The sequence below is a fragment of the Mobula birostris genome, chromosome 2, assembly GCF_030028105.1.
Source record: "Mobula birostris isolate sMobBir1 chromosome 2, sMobBir1.hap1, whole genome shotgun sequence".
Lineage (NCBI taxonomy): Eukaryota > Metazoa > Chordata > Chondrichthyes > Myliobatiformes > Myliobatidae > Mobula > Mobula birostris.
In genome coordinates this window covers 23,533,241-23,557,701 of record NC_092371.1, presented here as the reverse complement: position 1 = coordinate 23,557,701, position 24,461 = coordinate 23,533,241, and the positions used below count along the sequence as shown (strand labels likewise).

General features: G+C 40.6%; 1 protein-coding gene across 6 annotated transcripts in view; it reads left to right on the top strand.

The window, feature by feature from the left end:
• Nucleotides 1–24,461, top strand: part of LOC140185265 (engulfment and cell motility protein 2) — a 228,658-nt gene that overhangs the window by 4,709 nt on the left and 199,488 nt on the right. For 2 of the 6 annotated variants that reach the window (XM_072238679.1, XM_072238687.1), the window contains exon 1: nucleotides 8,707–9,067. The exons of the other annotated variants lie outside the window; for them this stretch is intronic. The gene's annotated coding sequence lies outside the window, so the exon portion shown is untranslated. Of the gene's footprint in view, nucleotides 1–8,706; nucleotides 9,068–24,461 lie in introns of those variants that run through there. 6 annotated transcript variants of the gene reach the window in all.

The following is a 24,461-nucleotide window of genomic DNA, read 5'->3' as shown; positions in this document are numbered from 1 at the left end:
GTTGTTTTGCAGCAGACACCAAGAGTTATGGGATATATAATTACCAATAAATTATGAACACTGAATGTACTTGGGCTGCAACCAGAAGTAAGTCTAAATGGGGCAGAAGGGAGAAAAGATCAATGGGTGTCTGTAGGTTAGAGGTCCAAGAAAAAAAACTTCTTAAAAGAACAATGGTGAGTGCAAAGAGTGCTCCTCCAGGAAAAGGCCTGAACACCTCCCTCTGCAACTGGATCCTAGACTTCCTGACTGGGAGACCTCAGTTAGTCCAGATCGGGAGCAGTATCTCCAACACCATCACACTGAGCACAGGGGCCCCCCAGGGCTGTGTGCTCAGTCCATTGCTGTTCACTCTGCTGACCCATGACTGTGTAGCAATGCACAGCAAGAATCACATCATGAAGTTCACAGATGACACGACCGTGGTGGGTCTCATCAGCAAGAATGACGAGTCAGCATACAGAGAGGAGGTGCAGTGGACAACGGACTGGTGCAGAGCCAACAACCTGTCTCTGAGTGTGAACAAAACAAAAGAGATGGTTGTTGACTTCAGGAGAGCACGGAGCGACCACTCTCCGCTGAACATTGATGGCATCCGTTGAGATCGTTAAGAGAACCAAATTTCTTGGTGTTCACCTGGCGGAGAATCTCACGTGGTCCCTCAACACCAGCTCCAAAGCCAAGAAAGCCCAGCAGCGTCTCTGCTTCCTGCGAAGGCTGAGAAAAGTCCACCTCCCACCCTCATCCTCACCACATTCTACAGAAGATGTACCGAGAGCATCCTGAGCAGCTGCATCACTGCCTGGTTCGGAAATTGCACCGTCTCGGATCGCAAGACCCTGCAGCAGATAGTGAGGTCAGCTGAGAAGGTCATCGAGGTCTCTCTTCCTGCCGTTACAGACATTTACACTACACGCTGCACCCGTAAAGCCAACAGCATTGTGAAGGACCCTGCACACCCCTCATACAAACTCTTCTCCCTCCTGCCAGCTGACAAAAGGTAGCGAAGCATTCGGGCTCTCACGAACATACTGTGCAACAGTTTCTTCCCCCAAGCCATCCTTAATACCCAGAGTCTAGACTGACATCTACATCATTTATTATTATATGTTAATTTGTCCTCTACTGTGCTTATTGTCTTGTTTATTATTTATTGTACTGCCCTGCACTGTTTTGTGCGCTTTATGTAGTCCTGTGTAGATCTGTAGTCTAGTGTAGTTTTTGTGTTGTCTTACGTAGTATAGTGTAGCTCTGTGTTGTCTCACTTAGTCTAGTGTAGTTTTGTGTTGTTTCACATAGCACCATGGTCCTGGAGGAACGTTGTTTGGTTTTTACTGTGTTCTGTACCAGCAGCTTATGGTCGAAATGACAATAGACTTGACTTGACTTGAAGAGGTGAACTTACTGTAAATTATACCAAATTGGAGAAAGCCAGCATATCTGACTGCTGAAGCATCCTCCTCAGCTTGCATTGGCCCAAGATAAGCCTATCTTTCTGTGGAATGTGGAAAAATCTTTGTCTCACTTCAGCCCACTCCTCCAACTCTTTCTTTTTTGTTCATCCTCCTTCCTGAATTAATTGATATGGAACTCAAGATTTTCATCAATTTTGATGCAATTTCCACCCTTACTATATGTCACCTTCACATGGGATGCCTGGGTCCTCCCTGATGAAGGGTCTTTGAACTGAAATGTTAACTGTTACTCCTTTTTTGCCAATGCTGTTTCGCCTACAGAGTATTCCCAGCATTTTATTTTTGTTTCTTCTCTCCATCACCACCTCAACATAGGCTAGCTGCTAACGTGCACTACAAGCTCACAGATACCCTCAGTTATTTTGACTGGACTTCCTCCTATCCTGCCTCCCATAAGGACTCAGTTCCATACTCCCAATTCCTCCATTTCCTTTGCATTTGTTTCCTTAATGAGACACTTCACACATGCGCATCTCATATTTCCTTCTTGAATTGTGGGTTCTCTTCTACTATAGTGGACACAGCTCTTGACACCATCTCTTTTATTTCCTACACCTGTTTTCTGACTTTCTCCTAGTAGGTACAGCACAGACTTCCCACAGCCCTTATCTTCCACCCACCTGCTTCCCCATTCAGTAGATCATTCTTTGTAATTTCAACCAACTCCTGTAACATATTCCATATTTGCCTTAAGTTTTCACCAGCTTCACTCCCTTTATGATTCCTTGATCTCTTTTATGATTCTCCATTGTATGACACATTCCCATGGAACTACATGAAGTGTAACAGCTGTACTTTCACCTCTCCTCTTCCTACCATCCAGGGACCCCAATAGACTTAACAGGTGAAGCAATGATTTACATACAGTTCTTCCAATCTAGTGTACTGTGTTTGATTTTCATAATGCGGTTGCCTCTATTTTGGAGGAACCAAATGCAGATTGGACAATCGCTTTGCAGTGCATCTGCACTCCATCTGCAGGAGTGACCTTGTGCTTCATGTTGACTCCCATTTAATTCAGAATCTGACTCCTGCTATGATCTTTCTGTCTTCTGCTTATTGCAGTGTTACTAAAGAGGAAGTTTGAGAAACATCTATGGCATGTTGCTCTTGTCTGGACTTAACATCAAATTCTTCAATTTCAGGTACATAACTTGCTCTTCCTTTCCGTATCAGAACTGGCCATTTTGACTCAGTATTTTTTTCTTTCTTGTCTTGCCTGCTGAGCGTGACCTTATCATTAACAACACATCGTTGTTCTGGCTATCCCTTCATTCTGAAGAAGTGGCCCACAGAGTGAAGACGCCTGTGCGTGTATTTGTTTAACGTGTACTTGATGTTGCACCCCAAGAAGCGCACGATACTTCACAAATCAACCAACTGATTCCAATGGCATGGAAACCACAACGATTGGAGCTGATGGACTTGTTGCAGCCGAGCCGTTGAGTTCGAAGTAACTTGATCCGCCTCTTCCACCGTGGAGGTCTTGGTTGGATTGTTCTTTGTCAGGGACCTCACCCTCGACCTTACCGCCATGGGTGACCCTCCCAGGAGCATATCTCCAGACAGCATTGCTCTCGGGATCACAGGACCACACAAGCTTCTCCACCACGACAAAGTGACAATCCATGGAGAAGACAACACATTCACAAGTAAAGAAAAGTAATCTGACTTTAAATGCTATAATATTTCATCTGGTCTCACCCTGTCCATATTTTTCCCATCCCTAACTTCTTTTTTGCTACCTAAAACTGACTTGTTTTCTCTTTTCCCCATTTTTTTTGTGAAGGCTTTAATTGTGTTTTTTTCCATAGATGCTGCCTGACCTCCTGAGTATTTCCGGCATTTTCTGTTTTTATTGACTTGCTCAAATGCCTGCTGAAGAGTTACAATCCATAGTTACAATGTGAATACTAACCATTGAGGAATATAGGGGATATGATCTTCCACCATGCAGTAGATCCTGTAAATACTGTAGAAAGCTGGACCAACCACGGGGAATGGCCTTTCTTGTCTTCACAAAAGCCCTTGGCTCAATCAACTGAGAGAGATAATTAAGAATTTTTTCAAAATTTATCTGGTTGCAAGAGGATCACCATCTAACTTATAAGTTGTGACACTGTCTGCAGACAATTTTGCAGTATAGACTGAGATCAAATGAGGCAATGATCAATTCCATTTGTAACATCTCAGCAAACAAAACAGCCCATGCCCACATGCAACAACACCGAGACAACATTCAGACACAGGTTTAAATGTATCTCTTTGATTGCATTGAAACTATATCCTTAATATTGTAATACAAACAATGCAGCAAAACTACATAAAAATCATATTAGGGAAAGGAGCATTATAAAAAAGAAATTACATTAACTCAGAGCCTTGGCAACTGGAGGCACAAGTGGAGCAATATTATTTGTAGATTGTCAAGAAGCTGGAAGTATAGAAAGGATATGTGCAAATAAAGAGAAATTAAAATTATTATTGGCATAATTTATTTTCCAGCAGAATGAAAACAGAAGGATACTATGGATACTTGAAATCTGAAATAACAATTCTAATAATAAAGCTATTTTATTTCAGAATGATATAGAAGGCCATTTGGCTCATCAAGTCTATGGCAGTTGGCAGAACAATCCCATCATTCCCCTTTTCCAATGATTCCTCTGAAACCTAATTCTCTCTTACATGCTCATCATCTACTCCCTGACTGGTGTATCATTTATGCTTTGGCTATTTTACAGTTGTAAATTAACATAGTGTCTCTTAGAGATGTGGGAATATAAACAGGAGCACCCATTGAGAATCCACATGGCAATGGAGAGGAAATACCCAAAGTCAGAATTGGACCTGGTGCTGTAAGACAACAGCAATACTGAGAAAATCAGGCTGCTTTGTAGAGAGAAACAGAATTACAGTTTCATTTGAAGTCCAAAGTCAAGTTTATTGTCATGTGCATAAATACAGGTATGCGTAGGGAGAATGAAAATCCTACTTGCAGCAGCATAACAATATTGTATCAGATAAGGAGCATTCACGCGAAAACCCATAATTAAGTATGTCCATTGTAGTGCAAGGTGATAAAAGTGGTCATAGATTACCGATCTTTCAACAGGATTGATTATAATCTTCAATTCTTGGATATCACAGAGAGCCATCTCAAACAATTGACAATCCTCCCTATAATGAGAAAACAATGTTATGAAACTTGCTGTGGATTTCCAGCATCTGCAGAATCTCTTAAGGTTAGGAAATGGATGTGATTTATGAGCCAAATGTTATTGCCTTGGATTTCAGTACCAGAATCTCAAAAGAAGGTTGCAATGGCACCAGGTTGCTGGAAATCACCAATTATTTCAGTGTGTAACTAAACCATAATTATTTCCAACAACTTACTTTCAAGTACAATAAAATCAACTTACTGTAAATTATACTTACTGATAAACAAAAAGCAAATCTATAAAGTGAGATAAGTTTATTCCTTTTAAAGACTGCTACAGCTGGTTTGAATTGGTGCAATTAATTTAGTTTCATAATATTACAGGCTTTTTAGTATTGGATGAGAAGAAATTTGGCAAAGAGAATTTCTCAGAAATTGACAGAAAGCATCTAAAGCAAGTCCTAAAGTGGTATTAAAGTATATAGCAAACCAAAATAATAGTAACATACAAAAAATGTTGGAGAAACTCAGCAGGTCAGGCGCATCTACAGAGAGGAATAAAGAGTCAACTTTTCAGGCTGAGACCCTCCATCAGGATTGATGAAGGGTTTCAGCCTGAAATATTGACTCTTTATTCCTCCTCATAGATGACATCTGACCTGCTGAGTTCCTCCAGCATCTTGTGTGTGTTCCTCTGGATTTCCCGCATCTGCAGAATCTCTTGTGTAAACCCAAATAATAGTTCAGACCAACAATTAATATGAACAAGAATGTGTGATATCACCTGATTTATTTAATCGTATTGTTAGAGTTAGCTATTATTGACCCTCCTGTTCATGGAAACAATTATTCTTCTTTTTGGGATCCAATAGCCAGGAAGGCAGCTCTGCCCTGCTCCACGAGGGCATGACAAGGCACATAAGAAGTCATGGTCATCCACTACAACCAAGGAAGACCTCAGTTGTGATGCTTGATCATACCACTGGACCCTGACTTTTGAAGTTGAGAGTGAAACTGCACCATTGCAATGGCTTTTCCACTTAAAAAAACTCTCCTGCACAGGTTTTCTCTCGTCATTGGACACGATGGACAACCATCATCACCACACTTTGAAGAATAGTGGAGGAGTTTTACCTTCTTCACCTTGTCTCTTAGTCTGTTCAAGCTCCCTCAGAGAACATCATTAAAACAGAATATTTGGATGCAATTCCTTGTTAAATTAAAATTGGCCACTGTATTTCCTCATTAAATCAATACTACTTCAATGGCTTTGAAAAGTATTTTAGCATGTTCAGAGGTTGTGAAAATTTTATTTTATGAATGGTGAGATTTGAATACTTCCAACATGATCCACTAGGTGGAGATGTTTGTTGAAGAAAAATTTCAAATATCTGCTTTCAATCAAAGTCAAGGTTAAATTTTGCATACTAAACACACTTCATACAGAAGACATATACAGGTTCTGTTCTTGTAGTGTAGCACACTTTTCTCCAGTGGCTGTGTTCATTAAGGTTCCACATAGGAGACTGGTCCAAAATGGGTCCATATGAAAATGATGAAAACTCCCTTACTATTTTTGTTCTCTTTTTGCACTACTTATTTATTTTTAATAAATATTTCTTATTATATTTTCTAGTATGTTTTATGTATTGCACTGTACTGCTGCCACAAAACAGCAAATTTCCTGATGCATGTCAGTGATGATAAACCTGATGCAGATTCTGATACTGAAATGTTTGAGATCATGGGATCCAAGGCAAGTTGAAAGATTGGATCCAAAATTGACTTGATTATTGGAGGCAAAAGTTGATGATGCAGTTTTTGTAATTGGAACCAATGTGATACTGCAGTGATTGGCGCTGACATCTTAATTTTGTGATAAGAAAATAGGTTGTTGATACGGTGGAGAATAGTTGTAGTTTACAGGGTGAAATTGATCAGATGGTAAAATAGGCACTGTAATGAAAGATGGAATTTACTTCATAAATGCACATGATGCATATTGGGAGGACTAATAAGGGTAGGACAAACACAATGAATTGTAGGTTCTTAATAAGTATTGAAGAACAGAGGATCCTGACAGGGACTGAAGGGATTGAAAAAGGCTTGGATGAGGTAAAGAGTAGAGGAATGGAAATCAAAAGATACTGGATGGAATAGATGAAGGTTGTGGTCAGAATGGGAGAGAAAGTATATAGCAGCACAGGTAGATTAAGTGGTGAAGATAGCAAGTGGGATAGTTGCCTTCATTATTTGAGGCTTAGAATATAAAGCAGTCTGGTTAGTACACAACTAGTACTATGTAAAGTTCTCATTGGCACACTATCAGAAGGATTCAATTGCATGGGGGATTCACCTGGATGTTCAGTGGGTCAAGCAGCATCTGTGGAGGCAAAAGGATGGTCGACATTTCAGGTTGGGTTGCTGCATCAGGCTAGTTTCTTGTATACCTGAAGCAGGTTTTTTTCCCAGCTTTTTTTTTTGCTTCAGATTTCAGTATCTACGCCTTTTGTGTCTTTACTTGGATGTTGCCCTTAGAATGAAGCCTTTCAGTTATGAGGAGCGATTGGGTTTTTCTTTGAAGAGGATTTTGGAAAGGCTTTCAGTATGTACCATAGAGGAGATAGCTAAGCAAAGCTAGAACAGATGGTATTAACTAATGTGGGCTGAGATTTGGTTGATAGATAACATATTGTCGGAATAAATGAGGCCTTTGCAGGTAGGCCTGCTGTGACCATTGGAGCAATGCAGACTGGTATTTGAGTCCAATCTATCCACATCCATTAGGTTGATCTGATAAGAGATTTTTTTAAAATTCCCAGTTCAAAATTTAAGGTAAACTTATTACCAAAGTACATACTGTATATGTCACCATATACAATCCTGAGATTCATTTTCTTGCAGGCATTCACAGTATATATAAGAAACACAATAAAATCAATGAAAGACCATGCCAACAGGACAATCAATGTGCAAAAGACCACAGACTACAAATACGAAAAGAAAAAAAAGGTAAATAAATAAGCAATAAATATTGAGAACATGAGCTGAAGAGTCTTTGAAAGTGAGTCCATAGGTGTGGGAACAGTTCAGTGATGGGGCTAGTGAAACTGAGTGAAGTTATCCCTCCTGGTTCAAGAGCCTGGTGGTTGATAATATGAAACTGAATTGGAATATGAATAGTATTCCAATGAATAGTAGTTTTGATGGAAAGAGAATATTGACAGGCTAAGTGAATAGGTAACCCAAAAAGATGGGGTACAATGAAGAAATTGTGAGATTATCCATATCTGTAGAAAAACTCAAAAATAATAATTTTTTTCTTGAGTGTGGGAGAATGGGAACTATTCATCAAATAATTCCACAGAATTTTTTAATCTCTTTCTGAACAATTGCAACAAGCAAACGTGAATTTATCCTCCCAAGAAGTTCAGCTCTCCCTGTAAGCTCCACAAGAGCATAAATCAAGATAATCTGAAAACATAATAGGTTTGAAACCCATAATCCCTTTTCTCAGTTAATACCATTGTACTAACTGCCTTTCTCCATTGTCCTCCAGGGCTTGTGGGTATAATTCAAGATGTCACTTACTGGCAGTAATCAATGGATGGATGGAGGATGTTCAAGGTGTAATCTTAATGCTGAATCATTTAAATTAATTTGTAACTCTTAGAAATCCATTGGTCTAACCATCTGTCAATCATTTCTTCCTGCAAAATTCCATGGTACTATTTGGACTTCCTTCTCATGGTGTTCTTTTGATGTCATCTTCGAATAACTGGATTCTCTTTTCTGGTATTTAGATTCTTGAACTATTTGGAGAAATGTCTTTGCAATAATTCATGATTCAAGCATCCTATGTCACTGTCAGGAGGAATCTTAAGTATGCATAAAATGTTATCTGAACTTCAAAAGTAAATCGTTGGTCAGGAAACATTTCAGAATGTGCTGAGGACATAAAGGAAAATATATTTCGCGGCTTTTCTAATAGCAGCATTTAGTGCTCTGCACTATTTAAACACAGTTTGGATTTGCAAATAATATTCGTGTTTAAAGTCACCATATCGCTATAAGATATTTAATAATGAATAATCCAATCAGAATATGCAGAAATATCTAATGACTATATAATAACTTCCGGAACGCTCTGATTCGCTTTAATTAGTGTTTACATAAAACGTCGCCAAGCACGACTTGCAACTGTGAAATGATTGATGCATAGTTGAGCCAATAGGCTTCCAGGTTAGGTCTATTTTGTGTTATTGGCAAAGCACCATTTGGCCGGTTACACCAATGGGAAAGCCTAGTTCTTAGCATGCCCCGCCTTTCCCTCGGAGACCAGCTCCCGGTGTAGTGTATCGAACAGTGAAGCGGAGGCAGTGCTGAAAGGAAGACGTCGGAATTGTTGCAGGAGACTGCTGCTGGAGCTCAGGTAAAATGCAAGAGGGGTTGACGCTTGCTCTTCGTTATTAGGAGTACATCTCTACCAACCCCATTCATTCCATATGTATCTCATCCGCCGCATTGTAACTGGCTCATTAAAGTAACACTCCATCAGCATAGCAGGGTTGCAAAGTGGTTTAATTAATTGATTTAAAAGGAACTCTTCTCATTAAAAAAAACTTCAAACAGATAAAATGCGTCCTGATAGCGTTTGCTGCTTTATCGAAGAAAGTTTTTAAATAGCGAAAATAATAAGATCGTCCTAAGGGAGGATGAGCAGGGTGGCCTTGAAATGGAGATATTAACACAAAGGGAATGCATAATTATTATTCAGATGAATTATTATTTAATTAGATGAAAACAATGTGTGTGCCTGTAAGTATCGTCACAATGGAGACGGGAGAATTATTCACACCTACAAAGGGGAATCAGAAGCTGTTTCACAACCATATGGAGAAGATAATGCGGGAAAAATCACATCATCAGCATTTAGTGCAACAGATTTAAATACACTTTCATTTGCTCAGTTGAGTGTGTACAAGCCTTTTCAAAAGATCTATTTGCAAGTACAACTTTTGTAATTGAACTTTATCTGTAGATGCTGAAGTCTAAATGTAGCATATCCGTGAAAGAGGGTGAGTTTCTATTATTATTCAAATTATGAGTTAAAGGTGCAGGAAGTCCTTGGATATTTATATTATTCTACCAGAAGGTTTTGCTTTGTTGTTTTGATATGACAGTCTATCCTTTGCCAACGGTCTGCAGGATGGTTTTGACTGTGTGGAATGCAGTTAATTCTCCTTCATTGGCAGTCCAGCTTTCCTTAAGGATCTGCAATGATTTCTGTGATAAGAAAAAAAAGGTGGCTTTTGATTCTTCTGTGGGGCAGTTGGAAAAGCATTCACAAAATCATCTTCTGGTAGCATTCACTATTTTCACAGTTTTTCTGTTTCTTTCTGAAGGCAGGTCAACCTGGTACACTAAGGAGGGGCTAATTTTTACAGGTACAATTCAATTGGTTAAAATGCAGCTGTAAAGTTGTCTGCAGTTCTGGTTTCCACAGGAGTAGAAAGATGTAGTAGCACTAGAAAGAGTGTAGAAGAGATTCACCAGAGTGTTGCCTGGAATGACAGGTATTGGTTACAAGGAGAGATTGGATAATCTGGGGCTCTTCTCATTGCATATTCTGTGATCGCACAGAAAGCATTCCACATCTTTAAAGGAAACATAGGACATAGAAATCTACAGCACATTACAGACCCTTCAGCCCATAATGTTGTGCTGACCATGTAACCTACTCTAGAAACTGCCTAGAATTCCCCTATCGCATAGCCTTCATAGCTTTATGTTTACAAATTACATTATTAAATTATTAAAATATATTCTACCCTGCAAATATAAAGATATATATTTATGCCCTTGCACCTTCCTTTTATGAGGAACTGGACTGAAGATGTGATATTCTTGCTGGCTAGACTATCAATGCGAGTGGCTGAAGGGTGACTTTACAGAGGTTTATTAAACTGTAAGGCATACATAGGGTAGATGGCTCTGTCTTTTTCAGGTGTATGGAGTCTAAAACTAGAGGACAGAAGTTTAAGATGAGAAGGGAACAGGTTTAAAGGACCCTGAGAGGCAGGTTTCACACAAATGGCGGTGGACATATGGAATAAGCTCCCTAAGTATAGGTGGTAGAGGTGGTACAATCACAACAATTTTAAAAAAACATTTGGACAAGTACATGGATAGGAAAGGAATAGTGAGATGTTAGGCAAATGCTGGACAATGGTGTGATAAATAATGTTCCCAACATAATAAGATGCAAAAAAGAGAAACACTCCAGGAAGTTTATCGGCAGCTTGGAAATTTGGTTAATGTTGAGAAAAACAAGCAAGTAATTGTAAAATGGGAAAGGGAAGAAATGTTGCAAACGAGAGAGGAAAAAAATGTTGGCGGATGTTAGAAGGTTGTCAGAGGATGCAGAAGGACATGGATCAGCTAGAATGTTGGATGGAATGGTGATAGATGGCCTTCAATCTGTGCATTTTGAAAGGTCAAATTCTGGTAGGACATAGAGAGTAAAGGTAGTGATCTTAGGAACATAGATGTGCAGAGAGATCTTGAGATTCAAATCCATAGGCCTTTGAAAGTGGCAACACGGGTAGATATGGTACTAGGAGATGCATTTGGTGAGCTTTCCTCTGTAGACTAAGACACTATAGGAGTTGATGGGATATCATACTACCGTCATACGAAACGTTGTTTAGACTGTACTAGAGTCTGGTTACTGCACTAAGGGAAAGATGTGGTAGCAACAGAGAGACTGCTGAAGTGATTTATCTAGATGTTGCTGTGAATGGAAGCCAGTAGTAAATAAAGATGGTGGATAGGGCCAGGTTTATGCTCACTAGATTGTCGGAGGTTGAGGGGTAATGTTATAGAGTTTCTTAAAATGAGAAAGGGTTGTATAGAATAAGTAGTCTTTATTTCCTGGACAGATGGGTCTAGAACCAGAAGGCATAAGTTTATGGTACAGGGGAGAAATTTAAAGGAGGTCTAAATTTTTCTCACAAAGAGTGGCAGTGATAGGGAGCAAGCTGTCAGAGAAGGTGGAGGCAGATACAGTTGTAACAGGTGAAAGGATTTGGACAAGTATTTGGATAGGAAAGGCATAGAGGGATATAGGCCTAATGCAGGAAAGTGGGTTTGGTGTAGAAAGGCTTCACGGTTGGCATGGCTGAGGTGGGGTGAAAAGGCCCGTTTCACTGTTGTGTATCTTTCTATGACTTTATGACCTATAAGAAACCATGTTCCTTTTCTCATGTCCTCTTTGCCAAGAAACATTGTCTAGCTGTAACTATGTTTCACTTGCCTTTGTTCTGAACTATCATTGCATTTATTGCTGATGTTTATTGGGACCCCCCCCCCCGAGAATAAATTAGTGAATCAGCATTAGGGCAGTTTCACCGACTCTGCAGACACTGACAGAACTAGACTCAACTGAATGCACCTTCTGACAATTTTCTTCACTCCCATGTAAGAAAGGCATCATAGCAGCCACTTTAATCAATGCAGTGCGTGACTCGGTTAGAACCGACATAAGATGAGCTGTGCAGGAGTTGGCTACAGTTGTCTTCTCCAAAGCAAACACATTTCGCGCTGTCACAAAACATATTGGGTGAGCTGCAGAACAGATGCATCAAGCTATCTCAGTGACTGGATTGGAGATTGGCTTCGTGATCGATGGCAGAGGTGAGTACACAATCAATCATTTTATTTGTACTTCCAGGCTTGATTATTGGTGCACTGTGTCAGATTGGGAGAGGGTTACTGGCTTACTTCAGGGATCATGATTTTCCCAATGTCTTACAAGCTGTTCCCCTCTATTCTTGATCATTATCAAGTAGCAAGTCAGCAGGCCGAGCAGCACCTGAGAGAGGAGAGGAGTTGTTGTCACAGGGGTTTGACCTGAAACATTGACACTGTATTTCCTCCCACAGGTGCTGTCGTACAGCTGAGTTCTTCCAGCAGGTTGTCTCAGGTGGGAGCTGAAGCTGTGGTTGCTAACCAGGGATGTACCCTAGTTGCCTTTCAAGGCTGACTTCGTAGCTCTCTGCCCTGGAACTCCTGTGCAGCTCCCGTGGCACTGGCTGTTGTTTCTGGTTGGTCATATTTCATGATGAAATCACTGCACCTAGTTAGCATATGCTGCAGCTGCCCTTGGACAGAAGGTGACAGGATTCCATATTTAGAAGACTGAAAGCGTTTTCTACACAGATCTGGTGGTTGTGTGGCTCTGTATCATGAGTGTGAATTGATAAATGAATGCAGGGAGTCAGACAGCAGCCCTTTACCACAGGATCTGCCCACTGAATTCGTCTGGCCTTGTGGATTCCTGAGGATGAAGGTATCACACGTGACAAACGTAGGACGTGAGCCCTTTGGCTCACCATTATCTGCACTGACATGATGCCACTCTAATCCCTTCTCCCTACACATGGTGTGTATCTCTCCAGTTCCAGCCAAGTTATTTGTTTGTTCAAATGCCTCTTAAGCATTGCTGTCCTATCTGCTTCTGTCGCTCCCCCGGTAGCACATTCCTTGCATCCACCACTCCGTGTTAACAAAAATGCCTTGCAAGCTTCCTTTAAGCTTTCCCCTTCTCACCTCAAAATTATCTTCTCCAGTAGGTGGCATTTCCAGCGGAAGTAAGATTCTGATTATCCATCCACTTTGCACCTCTTATAATTTAAAATATTTGCCTTGTCACCCCTAACCCTCTAATAATGTATAGAAAACAAACAATCTTTGAAGTATCACCTTGTAGCCAATGTAGGCAACATCCTGATGAACCTTTCCCAAGTCTCTACACGCCACCTATTGAACAGAAGTACCCACAATATTCCACCCATGACCCAAGCGAAGTTTTATACAGCTGTAATATGATTTCCCAACTTTTGTACTCAGTGCTCTGATCCGTGGAAGCAAGCATGCCTTGTGTCTTCTTTACCTTCATCCATTTGTATTGCCATTTTCAGGAAGCAATAGATTTACTGTATATTTCCTCTTAAATTTAACGTCTTAAAATACAAAGCCTCACACTCGTCCAGAGGAAGCACCATCTTCCATTTCTCTGCACTGCTCTCAAGCTGATCTATATCTGGTCGTGTCTGTTGTGTTTCTCAGAAAGGTAATGTTTACTGTATGGGAACTCTGACTAACAACCACTTGTACATTGAAGGAATAGGAGCCTTTTGATGAGGAAGTTTGGGTTATTGTGGCTAAATGCGTTTAGAGGAAACCAGTTCCCAGTGTCTAAAATATCACTAGTTCCTCACTACTGAAATTAAAGTTATTATTTCCTGAATAAATTGCCTGAGTGACCTCTCTGAGCTCTGGGCTGCAAACTGGGAGATGTGCCTATCTGTATGCTCCTTTCTTTTTCAATCTTTTTATTAATTTCAAAATATAGAAACAAAACATAGCAATAATACAAATAGTAGGAGATATATTGTTACACTTAAAAAAAGTAATTGCAAAACCAAGTAGTGTAAATTAACAAAGCTCCCAAACACGTAGAACTAACCACGGATAATACAAAGCAAAAAAAAAACTGGAAAAAAAAATCATGAAAAAGAAAAAAAAACAAAACAAAAAAAAGCAAACCCCATCCCCAAAGAAAAACAAAATTAATCAACTAAACTAAAAGACTTGGGCAAAACTAACAACTTAAAAATGGAAAAGAAGAAAACCTTAGTGTCGACGACTCCATTCCCCTCCAACAACAGTACAGAGAGATAAAACAAGTTTGGAAATGATCAAATTACATCAAATGAAAATGCTGAATGAATGACCTCCAAGTTTTTTCAAACTTAATAGAAGGGTCATAAACTGCACTTCTAATTTTCTCCAAATTCAAACACACCATAGTTTGTGAAAACCAATGAAATACAGTAGAAGGGTTAATCTCTTTCCAATTCAACAAAATGGACCTTCTAGCTATTAAAGTAAGAAATGCAATCATCCTTCGTGATGAAGAGGTTAAATTATTTAAGTCAATCATTGGTAGTCCAAAGATAGCAGTAATTGGATGAGGTTGTAAGTCTATATTTAGGACAGTTGAAATAATATCAAAAATATCTTTCCAATATTTCTCCAACAAGGGACATGACCAAAACATGTGGGTTAAAGAAGCTATCTTGGAATGACATCTGTCACATATTGGATTAATATAAGAGTAATAACGAGATAGTTTATCTTTGGACATATGAGCCCTGTGCACTACTTTAATCTGTATCAACCTATGCTTAGCACATACAGAGGATGAATTCACCAACTGAAGAATTTTTTCCCATTTTTCAGTCGGTATATTAATCTCAAGTTCTCTTTCCCAGTCAGCTTTAATTTTATTAGCAGCATCAGGACATAAATTCATAATTATATATAATTGCTACTACACTTTTCTGAGAGAGATTTAAATCTAAGATTTTTTCCAAAGTGTCCATTGGATATGGGTGTGGAAAATTAGGGGAGACAGTAATTAAAAAGTTTCTAATCTGTAGATATCTAAAAAAGTGAGATCTGGGTAAGTTATATTTATTAGAGAGTTGATCAAAAGACATAAAACAATTATCCAAAAATAAATCGCGAAAAGATATTATACCTTTGGTTTTCCAATCAAAGTAAGCTTGATCCATCGTGGAAGGTTGAAAAAGAAAATTTGATATAATGGGACTTGCTAGAATAAATTGATTAAACCCAAAAAATCTTCGGAATTGAAACCATATACGTAAAGTATGCTTAACTATTGGGTTGTTCATTTGTTTATATGATTTAAAAGAAGTAAAAGGAAGTAAAGTTCCTAAAACCGAACCCAAGGAAAACCCTTGTAATGAATTAGATTCAAGATTTACCCAATGAGGGTTTAAAGATGCGTCCAAATCTTGTAACCAAAATTTTAAATATCGAATATTAATTGCCCAATAATACTATCTGTATGATCCTGTGATAATGAATTTGGGTATCAGTGTAATTTTAACCTCCATTGAGAAAGCAGCCCATAAAGGCTGTAAAGATCCCAGAAAGTGCAGACTCCTGTGTTTCCAAGCTGCAAAGATGTTGTTGGGATTTCAATCAATGATGAGCTGAATGGTGGAACAGATTTCATAATCTACATGTATGTTCTTCAGTCTGTAACTCAGATGGAAATTTTACATAGAGGCATGGTTAGGAGGTGCTGAATGCAGCCTTCCAACATGTCACCCTGGTTTTGGCAGACTGTTTGTGCGAGCAGGGAGTTGAGAGCCAACAGAATTGGGTTTCCTCTAGAATCAAAGGGAACATAGTGACTTTTGAAGGATCGGATTTGAACAATTAGTGAGACCAGGCTCTGATTAATTGGAGATCTGCTATACCCTTGACGGGATGCAAGATGCAGCACTTCAGTTGTCTGCACACTAAACTCCCATCAACTTGCTCAGCTATTTACTCAACAGTATTTTTTCCGTCCCTTTTCATCTTGCCTCCCTCCATGCAGATTTGACTTCCAGCTGTGTTCTGGTATCTTTCCTATATGTCCATTCTTTGTATAAACAGTGACTTCTAGCAATTATTGTGCTGAGCTAAGAGATCACAGGGAGAACCCAAGCTTTCTATCTTTAGCTTGCATTCACTTTCAATATTGGCTAGGTAATGCATTCTCTAGAGTCAGGAAGTTGAAGTTTGTAGTGTTTCGGGGTCTCCATGGCATGATTTACGCTCCAGTGCAGTACCGAGAGCAACGCTTTGTTGAAAGTGCTTTTTTTTTTATTAAGACATCAAACATAGATTCCCTGATAAACACAAGAGATTCTGTAGATGCTGGAAATGAAAAGTAACACACACAAAATGCCAGAGGAACTCAGCAGGCCAGGCAGCATCTATGGAAATGAATAAACAGTCGATGTTTTGCGCCAAGATCCAATTCCCTGATGCTACTTTGGAAAAAAAAACAGGTCTTCCTGATGCCATGAAAAATATTTGTGCTTTGACTATTTTCATTTGAAAGGTTACTACCGTATTGATGTTTGGGAGATCTTGCGGCATCCTAAATTTCCAAGTGAGTCCATTTCAAGAGTGTGTTATTATGGTACCCTAGTGCTTTGTAAAAGTGCTGTGAAAATTCGCAAGCTTCCTCCTTTGTGTTCGTGGAACTTGAGGTGGCGAAGGTTTCTCCTTTTGTATTGCTTACAGTTTATGCTTTGCTTTGATAAGTGTTTAATCACCAAGCAGAATGATTCTCTATAAATTTCTTGAGATTGGATGAATAGTCTATAAGATACCTCTACTTGTGGAAAAAATACAAAAACAGTCCAGCCAGACACAGCTTTAGGTCAACAGTTCTCCTGGTGTGAGCAGCTGAATCCCTGCTTCTTAAGAATTCTTTACAATATATGTGAATGGTCCCTTGGAACTCCTTATTTGGTTAGGACATTTTCTGGAATTCAATACAAAAATGTTAATGAGACTTCAAGGGCATTGCTTGCCATTTGATTTGGAAGTTTTCTTGAATGATGTCATTGAATATGTAGCCAGAGCTTTTATTTTCATTATTCTTTATAATCACTGAGGGTGTGAATGCCTCTATTTTCTTCCCAATTACACTGGAGCTATGACTGCGAGGAGCAGATGAGTGGCAGGCACTCTAATCTGCTTCTGGATCTCTGCCAGTCCTGCTATTGAATGGGTATCTGGAAGGGAAGAGGTAGTTGCCCTAAAAGAATTCTGTGGCCATCTCCTCCACCCCCCCCCCACCCCACTGTTTTGCATAATTCTTGTGTGCCAGAGTCTATGTCCTACACTCACTGTTGTGGTTGTGTTTTTTGCTTTGCTGCTCAGTGCTTTACTTCTGATTTTTATTCTGCACATACAGCAAGCTCTGTTACATCTTCAATTTTTTTCCATGTTAAGTACAAACAGGATATTGTATAATGGGCTATCATCTTTCCTCGTTCTGAGAAGCTTCAGTCTTGCTGGATAGCCGTTAATGTTTTTCTCTTGCCCTCCCTCACCCTCGCCCTCACCTACTGGGGCATAGGCTTAATTAACCCATTGCAATTATCACATAGCCACAGATGACAGTAATTTTTCTGTGCTCCTTCCAATCCCACCCAGACTATTCAGAGGTCTCAGAATAATTATAGCACTGACTAAATATAAAGTAACGTACGTTTCAAAGCTCAGGAAATGTTTATTTCTGTTGTCTGAATTTGTACTTGCGACAACATTGACCAGTGGTTAAAGACTTGATGAGACAAGGATAATTTTTTTAAAATGTTTAAGTACAGCAAGAGAGTTTAATAGAAATTCCTGCATACAGATCACTGCTGGATTATGGACTGTGTCACCAGAACAGGCATCTTGCTAAACCCTTCCTTTGCTCAGTGGTCAATTAAATATCACTTGAAGTCCTGACCAAAATCTAGAGTGACATTGCACTTAAGGTTCTGATGTGAATTCTGTGCTGGTGAAAGAGACATTAAACCAAGGCTCTGCCTACCCTGTTAGGAGTACCTTTAAAAACTTACCGGATGCCTTTGAACTGTAGCAAACATATTGAGGACTTCTGGTCAATATTTATTCTTCAACCAATATCATTAAAATTAGATTATCTTGTCATTATGTTGTTACAGTTTGTGGGATTTTAATATATGTGAATTAATTTGTTTCTCACTGTGTAGCTGTGACTACACTTCATTCACTTTAAAGTGCTTTGGGCTGCTATAAGGTTGAGAGAAAAAAACATTATAAATCCTCCTTAAGGAAATCAGTATTTTAAACACTGCAGTATCCAAGATTATGGGAACAGTAGCAAGCTGATGGAACACATTCGAATTTCTTTAGACATCCAGAATAGAGATGCATTTTACTGTTTGTTGTTTTAGTAAAATAAGTGATTTAAAAAAAAGTTATTGGGCCATCCAAATTGAGTGCTAAATGCTAGAAATTCAAAACAGTTCAATTAGCGTCAGCTCCTGCCTCATATTATCTGCTTCCTTCATTGAAACTATTAAATGATCACACCTTTTTTTTGGTTTTGTTTTCAGTGATGAATTTGGTCAAATTTGTTTCCAGTAATTATTGCTTGGCCATGAAAGAGGCATCCTTCTAGCATTCACCTCTGGTTAGATTTCTATTCATAGGTTAACCCAGCGGTCCCTAACCACCGGGCTGCAGACTGGTACTGGGCCGCAAAGCATGTGCTACCGGGCCGCAAGGAAACAATATGATTTGGCGATATGAGTCAGCTGCACCTTTCCTCATTCCCTGTCATGCCCACTGTTGAACTTGAACGCACGCAAGATCATTACCCGTGCATCGTCCATGTCAGCATGGGAAGAAGATCAACTCCTCGAGCTTGCAAATGCCGGCAGACTGAAAAGTATGTTTGACATAACGTCTCTGCCGACATTCAGGATCAAAGTCAAGGCTAAATATCCTGAGATAGCCATGAAATCACTGAAAACCTTGCTTCCATTTCCAACATTATCTCTGCGAAGCGAGCTTTTCTGCAATTAATGCAACAAAAATTAAATTGCAGAATAGACTGGACATAAGGAACCCCCTTCAAGTATCACTGTCTCCCATCACCCCCCCCGATGGCACTGTCTTGTTGCAGGGAAACAAGCCCAGGGCTTCCACTGATTCAGCGATATTGGTGTGTTGCAATGATTTTATATGTTCATACGGGGAAAACATGTGCTGTGTGTTTAATATCCAAACGTTACTTAAAATGTTATGATGCTATTGATTTATAAGTGACTTATAATTGAGATCACTGTATTCATGTGCTGTGTTACATAAAACCTAAAATAACACTAACATATGGTAAAAGCAGGAATGATATGATAAATACACAGCTTATATCATAGTCATAGTCCTACTTTATTGATCCCGAGGGAAATTGGTTTTTGTTACGGTTGCACCAACCAAGAAGTATAAATATAGCAATATAAAACCATAAATAATTAAATAGTAATATGTAAATTATGCCAGGAAATAAGTTCAGGACCAGCCTATTGGCTGTACATACAGATAATGTATTTACAGTGTAGTTTCACTGAACAGAATTTCAAAAACGATTTGTAGAAAAAAATGGGCACGTACATGCATGTGCACGTTGGTGCCCACGCAAGGCTTCATGGTCATTGTAGTCTTTCTCGGGGTAAACACAACGTATTTGACTGCTACTCTTGTCAGATGGCAACCCTACCCTACCCCCCCCCCACCCCACCCCGGGGTCGGTCGGTCTGCAAGAATATTGTCAATATTAAACTGGTCCGCAGTGCAAAAAAGGTTGGGGACCCCTGGTTTAACCAACAGTATTTTATCCGACTAACTGCTTTTGTGTCTGATTCTACTTCTTTGAGGAGGCTTGCAGATGCAACTCAGCATAGGGGAGGGAGGGAGGGGAACGTCGACTCAGACCATGAGAGGCCTGCGTCGGGCATTTTCATGATTGGAAGTTTGTGTGAGGTACCACTCCTCTCACAGACACTAGAGCAATGTGTGGTTAAGTGCCTTGCTCAAGGGCACAAACATGCTGCCACAGCTGTGGCTCGAACTGGTGACCTTCAGATCACTAGACGAACACCTTAACCACTTGGCCACGTGCCCAACACAATAAACGCAAAGAGCTGTTGTGTCATTGGCTGGGCATGTCTTGCTTTGAAGTGAGCATTGCCTCAAATCGATGAAAATCTGCTCTTGTAACGTCATAGAATAATATACTATCTACTTAGACTCATTGTTCCTTTCCTGGTCAGCTGTCAATGGTGGCCATTGCGCCGTTGGTGTCTTGCATTGTTTTCCATTGTAGAGAATGGATGGTGGCTCATGCAATCCTATATGATATGAGTAAATTAGATTCTCTGTCGTATGAAGGTTAGGTGGAAGAAGGAATGAAAATATATTCTGTTGAAATCAAGGTGGAGAGGAAGGTTATGCAAACCTTCATCTGCTGAATTGGCTTGAACCAGTCTGAAACATCCTCATAATTTTGCTGAGATTGTAGGAAAGGCTGCAATTCAGCATATTTAAATTACAGTACACTTCAACATTTGGAAGTCTCGGTATGCTGGTTAACCCAGTGCTGTTGTGGTCTGGCTTTGATAATAAGCAATTTTAAAGGATGGGAAGTCTGTCTAGATTTGTGTCTTTCTAGTCAAAGTGGGAAACTAATCACTGAAATGTTCTGACACGGTGATTACATATTGTGCTTGATGCTGTCTATTAATTTAATCTAATCATAGCGTATTGTTTGTCTTAAATTTACTTTGATTCCAGCATTAACACAGTTGAACAATTGAGAGTTATTATCTTGTATTCCCTTGAAGAGAGTAGAAAGAAGGATGATTTGATTGATATGTTCAAAATAAAAAGATCTTCAGAGAAAGTAAATTTATCTTCATTAAGGGAATTTAGAAATAGGAGATTTATTAATAATAGAACTAGGCTATTCAGGAATGATATTAAAGGCACTCTTTATTCAAAGACAGTAGAAATTTGGAACCCTTTTGACCCAAGAGACAGGGAATGATGGTGATCTGAAGCATTAAGATTTGAGTGCTGAGACAGTCGTTTGACTGATGTTTTAGCGAGAATTTGGTGCATAGAACAGTAAAACACAGCAACAGTCTCTTCAGCCCACCATGCCAAATTAAACTAATCCCATCGGCCTTACAAAGGATCCATACCCTTCCATTCCGTTTTCATCCATCTGTCTGTATAAATGCCTCTTAAATGCCACTGTCATGTCTAATTTCAGTTACCCCAGGCAACACATTCCAGGCACATACTTGCACCACAGATTACCCTAAACTTTCTCTCTCACCTGAAGACTGTGCCCTCTGCTATTTGACATTTCTACCCTGGGAGCAAAACACTGATCTGTGCCTCTCAGAACTTCTATAAACTTCCGTCAGGTCTCCCCTTAGTCTCCAGTGCACCAGAGAAAACAACCCAAGTGTTTTTTATTTCAAAATATACTTTATTCAAAAATAAAATTATATACAATAAACCATTCAATGACTCAATCCTTTACATACGTTTCCCTAATGGTCTCTAGATATCCATACTTTTGGCCACCCATGTGCACTCCATTGGTTCATCTTCCCCCACCATTATAGAGGGGTGTACTCCTCACCACCCAACCCCTCCCACTCCCGTGGGAGAAGAACCCTAAACAGTGGTCCTTCCCTACCGGGCCCTTGCGGTGGCTGCACCAAGTTTCAGCGCGTCCCTCAGCACGTACTCCTGCAGCCAAGAATGTGCCAGTCGGCAGCATTCTGCCTCGGACATCTCCATGTGCTGGTAGATCATCAAGTTTCGGGCCGACTAAAGAGCGTCTTTCACCGAGTTGATGATCTGCCAGCAGCACTAGATGTTGGTCTCCGTGTGCGTCCCCGGGAACAGCCCGTAGATCAGAGAGTCCTCTGTTATGCATCTGCTGGGGATGAAATGTGACACTAGCCCTTTCATCCTCCTCCACACCTTCTCTGCGAACTGACAGTGTGCAAAGAGGTGGGTCACAGACTCCTCCTCACTGCAGACCTCCCATGGGCGGTGGGGTGTGGAGACGACGTTCTGGGCGTACAGAAGGGATCTGACTGGGAGGGCCTCTCTCACCGCCAGCCAGGCGAGGTCCTGGCGCCTGTTGGTGAGATCTGGCGATGAGGCATTTTGCTACATGAACTAGGCAGTCTGCTCAGGGAACCACCCCACTGTGTCCATCACGTCCTTCTCCTGCAGTGCCTGCAGGACATTACGTGCCGACCACTGCCTGATGGCCCTGTGGTCAAAGGCATTGACCTGCAAGAACTTTTCTACGAAGGACAGGTATGGCGGCAACGATCAGCTGACTGGGGCGTTGCACGGGAGTGGGGCCGGACCCATTCTTCGTAGCCAGGGCAACAGGTAGAACCTGGGCATATAGTGGTACTTGGTGCCCACATATGTGGGTTCTACACACAACCTGATGCAGCCACACACGAAGTTGGCCATCGGGGTGAGGGCGACATTGGGGACGTTCTTGCCCCCATTGTCCAGGGACTTGTGCATGACGGTCCGTCTGACCCGCTCCACCTTGGATCTTCAGACGAATCTGGAGACGGCTCAGGTGATTTTCGAGCTGTAGGGGTGGGGGACAGGCCACACCTGCACCAAGTACAGCAGCCCTGAGAGCGTCTCACACCTGATGACCAGGTTCTTGCCCGTTATCGATAGGGAGCGCCCTCCCTACAGTCCCAGTTTCTTTTTCACCTTGGCAGTCTGCTCCTGCCAAGTTGGTCCAACCTCCCCTGATAGCAAATGCTCTCTACTCCAAGCCACGTCCTGGTGAACCTCCTATGCCTGCGCTCCAAAGCCTCCATATACTGATGGCAGGTAATGGGGTAGCCAGCTTAGAGCACATTACTTGAAGTAAGGATGTGAGCAACAGAGAGAAAATAGAGCTGGTTCTTGAATCAGCTGTATTCTAATTGAACAACACATCACACTTGCACCACTTTGGCTCCTGTGGTCATGTGAGGCATTTTGAATTTGAATTTATTTAAATCTTTTATCCATCCCATAATGTGAGGGAGTAAAAATCTTTGCATTATGACTCTGTCACAATGTACAGACATGTGAATTTATAAGTCTAATGGCTTGTAGAAAGAAGCTGTCCCGTAACCCGTTGGTCCTGGCTTTAATACTGTGGCACCGTTTGCCAGACGGAAGCAGCTGAAACAGCTTATGGTCGGGGTAACTGGTGTCCCTGGTGATGTTCCAGGCTGCCTTTATGCATCTGCTGCTGTAAATGTCCACAATGGAAAGAAGTTCACATCCACAGATGTGCTGGGCTGTGTGTACCACTCTCTGCAGTGCCCAGCAAAGCTGAAACTGTTTATGGTTGGGCTGACTGGTGTCCCTGATGATCTTCCATGCCTTCTTTACTCACCTGCTGCTGTACATGTCCTCAATGGAGGGAAGTACACATCCACAGATGCGTTGGGCTGTCCGTACCACTCTCCGTGGTGCCCAGCGATCATGGTTGGTACCAGGCGGTGATACAGCTAGTCAGGATTCTTTCATTGGTGTTCCTGTAGAAGGTCGTGAGGATTTGAGGGCTCGTGCCAAATTTCTTCAGTCGCCCGCGGTGGAAGAGATGCTGTTGTGCTTTTTTTTTGCCACACAGCCGGTGTGTACAGTCCAGGTGAGGTCATCGGTGATGTGTATACCGAGGAACTTGAAACTACTCTAGTCTAGGATCATTATTTGCAATGACAGTTGACTCCTGGAATTTTCAGTTAATGATTATAATCAACCTTGGAGTGTAACTACAATATGGACAGAGGGCCTAGTGGCCATTCACAATTTGAGTTCATTGTTTAATTTAACCATGCATAGTTGTGTCTTAAAAGGATGTAATATTCTGTTTCTCCTGCTTTATGTAAAACATAAAGACTGGTAGTTGTGTGCATGCCTTTCTAAGCAAAATTTTCCAAAATATAAAGTGAAAGCAATTTTTCTGTCTTTTCCCATTGTATATCCCACTTCTATGTTGGTAAACAGTATATTTTAAAGATCTTTTCTCTTCTGGAACATTGTAAAGCCAAAGGGATGTTGGGTATAATTGAAATGCATGCCTAGAAATGAGCCCACCCTTCTTTCCTCTGCTCAATTACAGAGGAGAATCGAATGCATCTCTTTATGGCTAAGGAAAAGAATTTTGCCATTTACAGGGAACATTTCTGAAAGCAATAAAAATGCTGAAAACTCCTCAGCAGATCAAGCAGTGTCCGTGGAAAGCCACAGATCTGAAAGCTGATCTCTGTTTGTCTTCCCATAAATATGACCTGACCTTC